The sequence below is a fragment of the Rattus rattus genome, chromosome 4 (genome assembly GCF_011064425.1).
Source record: "Rattus rattus isolate New Zealand chromosome 4, Rrattus_CSIRO_v1, whole genome shotgun sequence".
Taxonomy (NCBI): domain Eukaryota; kingdom Metazoa; phylum Chordata; class Mammalia; order Rodentia; family Muridae; genus Rattus; species Rattus rattus.
In genome coordinates this window covers 42762941-42770108 of record NC_046157.1, presented here as the reverse complement: position 1 = coordinate 42770108, position 7168 = coordinate 42762941, and positions in this window count along the sequence as shown.

The window sequence follows — 7168 nt, the reverse complement described above, 5'->3', positions numbered from 1 at the left end:
AGGAACACTCTCACTACAAAGATCACAGGCTGCCAGGCTCATGGGCACAGAGAAGAAACAAACTCCAGTCAGGTAGAGAATGAACAACTAACATCAGAGATAACCAGATGGTTAGATGCAAGTGAAACAGAAACAACAACAGAAACTATCAGAGCCCATTTTTACCAATACAGCAAATACTAGAAACCCCAACACACCAGAAAAGAAAGATTTAGATTTAAAATCACATCTCATGATGATGATAGAGGACTTTAAGAAAGACTTAAAAAACTCTCAAAAAAATACAGGACAACACAGGTAAACAAGTAGAAGCCCTTAAAGAGGAAGCAAAAAAATCCCTTAAAGAATTACAGGAAAACACAACCAAACAGATGAAGGAGTTGAACAAAACCATCCAGGATTTAAAAATAGAAATAGAAACAATCAAGAAATGACAAAGGGAGACAACCCTGGAGATAGAAAACCTAGGAAAGAGATCAGGAGTCATAGACTCAAGCATCATCAATAGGATACAAGAGATTGAAGAGAGAATTTCAAAGCCAGACGATTCCATAGAAAACATTAAAACAGCTGTCAAAGAAAATGCAAAATGAAAAAATCCCCTAAGCAAAAACATCCAGGAAATCAAACACACAATGAGAAAACCAAACCTAAGAATAATAGGTATAAAAGAGAACGAAGATTCCCAACTTAAATGGCTACTAAATATCTAATCAAAAATAGAGAAAAAAGAACCTCACTGATCCTGGCCCACAGTTCCCTGCTCCCAAACACCTTTGGAGAGAGAGCTCACCTCCCAGAAAGGTGTGTACTCCTGAGGTGGCAGAGTGGGTGAGACCACCAATACTGCCCACCCCTGCCCACATCCCTGGCCCAAGAGGAAACTGTATAGAGCCTCTGGGAACCGGAAGATAGGGGCACTCAAGAGGCAGGTCCCCTGCTGTCCAGACACCACCAGGATCTGAAGGGACTTGAACAAAAACTCCCTGCACCCAAATCCCGTAGGAGGGAGAGGTAAACCTTCAGAGGGGCAGACATGCCTGGGAAGCCAGAAGAGACTACACTCTGCCCACATTTCTTACTCCAGAGGAAAACACCTAATGCCATCTGGGACCCTGGTGCACAGGGGCCCCGGGAAAAGGCGGAGCAGGCCCTCCTGATTGCCACCCTCATGGAGAGCTCAAAAGCAGCCCCCCAGGAGCAACTTCAGCTGCGGGACCACAGGTAAGACCAACTTTTCTGCTCCAAGAGATCTGACTGGTGGACTCAGGACACAGGCCCACAGGAACAGCTGAAGGTCAGTAGACAGGAAAGGCTACACACCTGAAAGCAGAACACTCTGTTCCCATAACAGGCTGAAAGAAAATAGGAAAACAGGTCTACAGCACTCCTGACACACAGACCTATAGGATGGTCTAGCCACTGTCAGAAATAGCAGAACAAGGAAACACCAGAGACAACGTGATGGCGAGAGGCAAGCGCAGGAACCCAAACAAAAGAAACCAAGACTACATGGCATCATCGGAGCCCAATTCTCCCACCAAAGCAAACATTGAATATCCAAACACACCAGAAAAGCAAGATCTAGATTTTAAAATCACATTTGATAATGATGATGACGGACTTCAAGAAAGACACAAAGAACTTCCTTAGAGAAATGCAGGAAAACACAAATAAACAAGCAGAAGCCTATAGAGAGGAAATGCAAAAATCCCTGAAAGAATTACAGGAAAACACAATCAAACAGGTGAAGGAATTGAAAATGTAAATAGAAACAGTAAAGAAAGCACTAAGGGAGACAACCCTGGATATAGAAAACCAAGGCAAAGATTCACCTCAGTTGGTCGACTGCCAGGCATGCAGGAAACCCAGGTTCAGTTCCCAGCACCACATAAAACCAGGCATTGCGGCACTGACGCTCCCGGAAACAGTGGCGCAGATCTTCCTGGTTGCTGCCGCCTGACAGAGCTCCGCAAGCAAACTTGAGCCTCGGGACCACAGGTAAGACCAACTTTTCTGCTGCAAGAGACCTGCCTGGTGAACTCGGGACACACAGAGGCAGAATTCCTCTAGGACCGGGCATGTCCTGTGTTTACCAGGAGTCCCACACCCACGGATCCCGGCTCACAGCAGCTCTCTGCTCCCAGACCTGGTCAGGTGGGGGCACTCCTGAGGCTGCAGAGCAGAAGAGACCACCAACACTGCCCACCCCTGCCCACATCCCTGGCCCAAGAGGAAACTGTATAAGGCCTCTGGGTTCCCGTGGGGGAGGGCCCAGGAGCAGCAGGACCCCTGCGCCTGAGACACCGCCGGAACCTGAAGGAACAGACTGGATAAACAGTTCTCTGCACCCAAATCCCGTGGGAGGGAGAGCTAAACCTTCAGAGAGGCAGACACGCCTGGGAAACCAGAAGAGACTGCACTCTGCACACATCTCTGACGCCAGAGGAAAACACCAAACGCCATCTGGAACCCTGGTGCACTGAAGCTCCCAGAAACGGCGGCGCAGATCTTCCTGGTTGCTGCCGCCACAGAGAGCTCGTGGGCAGCACCCCGCGAGCGAACTTGAGCCTCGGGACCACAGGTAAGACCAACTTTTCTGCTGTAAGTGACCTGCCTGGTGAACTCAAGACACAGGCCCACAGGAACAGCTGAAGACCTGTAGAGAGGAAAAACTACACGCCCGAAAGCAGAACACTCTGTCCCCATAACAGACTGAAAGAAAACAGGAAAACAGGTCTACAGCACTCCTGACACACAGGCTTATAGGACAGTCTAGCCACTGTCAGAAATAGCAGAACAAAGTAACACTAGAGATAATCTGATGGCGAGAGGCAAGCGCAGGAACCCAAGCAACAGAAACCAAGACTACATGGCATCATCGGAGCCCAATTCTCCCACCAAAGCAAACAAGGAATATCCAAACACACCAGAAAAGCAAGATCTAGTTTCAAAATCATATCTGATCATGATGCTGGAGGACTTCAAGAAAGACGTGAAGAACTCCCTTAGAGAAACACAGGAAAACATAAACAAACAAGTAGAAGCCTACAGAGAGGAATCACAAAAATCCCTAAAAGAATTCCAGGAAAACATAAATAAACAAGTAGAAGCCCATAGAGAGGAGTCACAAAAATCCCTGAAAGAATTCCAGGAAAACACAATCAAACAGTTGAAGGAATTAAAAATGGAAATAGAAGCAATCAAGAAAGAACACATGGAAACAACCCTGGATATAGAAAACCAAAAGAAGAGACAAGGAGCTGTAGATACAAGTTTCACCAACAGAATACAAGAGATGGAAGAGAGAATCTCAGGAGCAGAAGATTCCATAGAAATCATTGACTCAACTGTCAAAGATAATGTAAAGCAGAAAAAGCTACTGGTCCAAAACATACAGGAAATCCAGGACTCAATGAGAAGATCAAACCTAAGGATAATAGGTATAGAAGAGAGTAAAGACTCCCAGCTCAAAGGACCAGTAAATATCTTCAACAAAATCATAGAAGAAAACTTCCCTAACCTAAAAAAAGAGATACCCATAGGCATACAAGAAGCCTACAGAACTCCAAATAGATTGGACCAGAAAAGAAACACCTCCCATCACATAATAGTCAAAACACCAAACGCACAAAAATAAAGAAAAGAATATTAAAAAGCAGTAAGGGAAAAAGGTCAAGTAACATATAAAGGCAGACCTATCAGAATCACACCAGACTTTTTAGCCAGAAACTATGAAGGCCAGAAGATCCTGGACTGATGTCATACAGACCCTAAGAGAACACAAATGCCAGCCCAGGTTACTGTATCCTGCAAAACTCTCAATTAACATAGATGGAGAAACCAAGATATTCCATGACAAAACCAAATTTACACAATATCTTTCTACAAATCCAGCACTACAAAGGATAATAAATGGTAAAGCCCAACATAAGGAGGCAAGCTATACCCTAGAAGAAGCAAGAAACTAATCGTCTTGGCAACAAAACAAAGAGAAGAAAAGCACAAAACATAACCTCACATCCAAATATGAATATAACAGGAAGCAATAATCACTATTCCTTAATATCTCTCAACATCAATGGCCTCAACTCCCCAACAAAAAGACATAGATTAACAAACTGGATACACAACAAGGACCCTGCATTCTGCTGCCTACAGGAAACACACCTCAGAGACAAAGACAGACACTACCTCAGAGTGAAAGTTTGGAAAACAACTTTCCAAGCAAATAGTCGGAAGAAGCAAGCTGGAGTAGCCATTCTAATATCAAATAAAATCAATTTTCAACTAAAAGTCATCAAAAAAGATAAGGAAGGACACTTCATATTCATCAAAGGAAAAATCCACCAAGATGAACTCTCAATCCTAAATATCTATGCCCCAAATATAAGGGCACCTACATACGTAAAAGAAACCTTACTAAAGCTCAAAACACACATTGCACCTCACACAATAATAGTAGGAGATTTCAACACCCCACTCTAATCAACGGACAAATCATGGAAACAGAAACTAAACAGAGACGTAGACAGACTAAGAGAAGTCATGAGCCAAATGGACTTAACAGATATTTATAGAACATTCTATCCTAAAGCAAAAGAATATACCTTCTTCTCAGCTTCTCATGGTACTTTCTCCAAAATTGACCATATATTTGGTCAAAAAACGGGCCTGAACAGGTACAGAAAGATAGAAATAATCCCATGCATGCTATCAGACCACCACGGTCTAAAACTGGTCTTCAATAACAATAAGGGAAGAATGCCCACGTATACATGGAAATTGAACAATGCTCTACTCAATGATAACCTGGTCAAGGAAGAAATAAAGAGAGAAATTAAAAACTTTTTAGAATTTAATGAAAATGAAGGTACAACATACCCAAACTTATGGGACACAATGAAAGCTGTGCTAAGAGGAAAACTCATAGCGCTGAGGGCCTGCAGAAAGAAACGGGAAAGAGCATATGTCAGCAGCTTGACAGCACCCTAAAAGCTCTAGAACAAAAAAAAAGCAAATACACCCAGGAGGAGTAGAAGGCAGGAAATAATCAAACTCAGAGCTGAAATCAACCAAGTAGAAACAAAAGGACCATAGAAAAGAATCAACAGAACCAAAAGTTGGTTCTTTGAGAAAATCAACAAGATAGATAAACCCTTAGCCAAACTAACGAGAGGACACAGAGAGTGTGTCCAAATTAACAAAATCAGAAATGAAAAGGGAGACATAACTACAGATTCAGAGGAAATTCAAAAAAATCATCAGATCTTACTATAAAAGCCTACATTCAACAAAACTTGAAAATCTACAGGAAATGGACAATTTCCTAGACAGATACCAGGTACCGAAGTTAAATCAGGAACAGATAAACCAGTTAAATAACCCCATAACTCCTAAGGAAATAGAAGCAGTCATTAAAGGTCTCCCAACCAAAAAGAGCCCAGGTCCAGACAGGTTTAGTGCAGAATTCTATCAGACCTTCATAGAAGACCTCATACCAATATTATCCAAACTATTTCACAAAATTGAAACAGATGGAGCACTACCGAATTCCTTCTATGAAGCCACAATTACTCTTATACCTAAACCACACAAAGACCCAACAAAGAAAGAGAACTTCAGACCAATTTCCCTTATGAATATTGACGCAAAAATACTCAATAAAATTCTGGCAAACCGAATCCAAGAGCACATCAAAACAATCATCCACCATGATCAAGTAGGCTTCATCCCAGGCATGCAGGGATGGTTTAATATACGGAAAACCATCAACGTGATCAATTATATAAACAAACTGAAAGAACAAAACCACATGATTATTTCATTAGATGCTGAGAAAGCATTTGACAAAATTCAACACCCCTTCGTGATAAAAGTCCTGGAAAAAATAGGAATTCAAGGCCCATACCTAAACATAGTAAAAGCCATATACAGCAAACCAGTGGCTAACATTAAACTAAATGGAGAGAAACTTGAAGCAATCCCACTAAAATCAGGGACTAGACAAGGCTGCCCTCTCTCCCTACTTATTCAATATAGTTCTTGAAGTTCTAGCCAGAGCAATCAGACAACAAAAAGGAGGTCAAGGGGATACAGATCAGAAAAGAAGAAGTCAAAATATCACTATTTGCAGATGATATGATAGTATATTTAAGTGATCCCAAAAGTTCCCACCAGAGAACTACTAAAGCTGATAAACAACTTCAGCAAAGTGGCTGGGTATAAAATTAACTCAAATAAATCAGTAGCCTTCCTCTACACAAAAGAGAAACAAGCGAGAAAGAAATTAGGGAAACAAAACACTTCATAATAGACCCAAGCAATATAAAGTACCTCGGTGTGACTTTAACCAAGCAAGTAAAAGATATGTACAATAAGAACTTCAGAACACTGAAGAAAGAAATTGAAGAAGACCTCAGAAGATGGAAAGATCTCCCATGCTCATGGATTGGCAGGATTAATATAGTAAAAATGGCCATTTTACCAAAAGCGATCTACAGATTCAAAGCAATCCCCATCAAAATACCAATCCAATTCTTCAAAGAGTTAGACAGAACAATTTGCAAATTCATCTGGAATAACAAAAAACCCAGGGTACCTAAAACTATCCTCAACAATAAAAGGACTTCAGGGGGAATCACTATCCCTGAACTCAAGCAGTATTACAGAGCAATAGTGATAAAAACTGCATGGTATTGGTACAGAGACAGACAGATAGAGCAATGGAATAGAATTGAAGACCCAGAAATGAACCCACACACCTATGGTCACTTGATTTTTGAAAACAGAAGCCAAAACCATCCAATGGAAAAAAGATAGCATTTTCAGCAAATGGTGCTGGTTCAACTGGAGGTCAACATGTAGAAGAATGCAGATCGATCCATGCTTATCACCCTGAACAAAGCTTAAGTCCAAGTGGATCAAGGACCTCCACATCAAACCAGAAACACTCAAACTAATAGAAGAAAAACTAGGGAAGCATCTGGAACACATGGGCACTGGAAAAAATTTCCTGAACAAAACGCCAATGGCTTATGCTCTAAGATCAAGAATCTACAAATGATCTTATTTTGTTAATTTGGACACACTCTCTGTGTCCTCTGGTTAGTCTGTTCGTGATGCTTGTATGTATGGCTCCTTGTCTCTTGCCTTTTAGTTTCTTTTT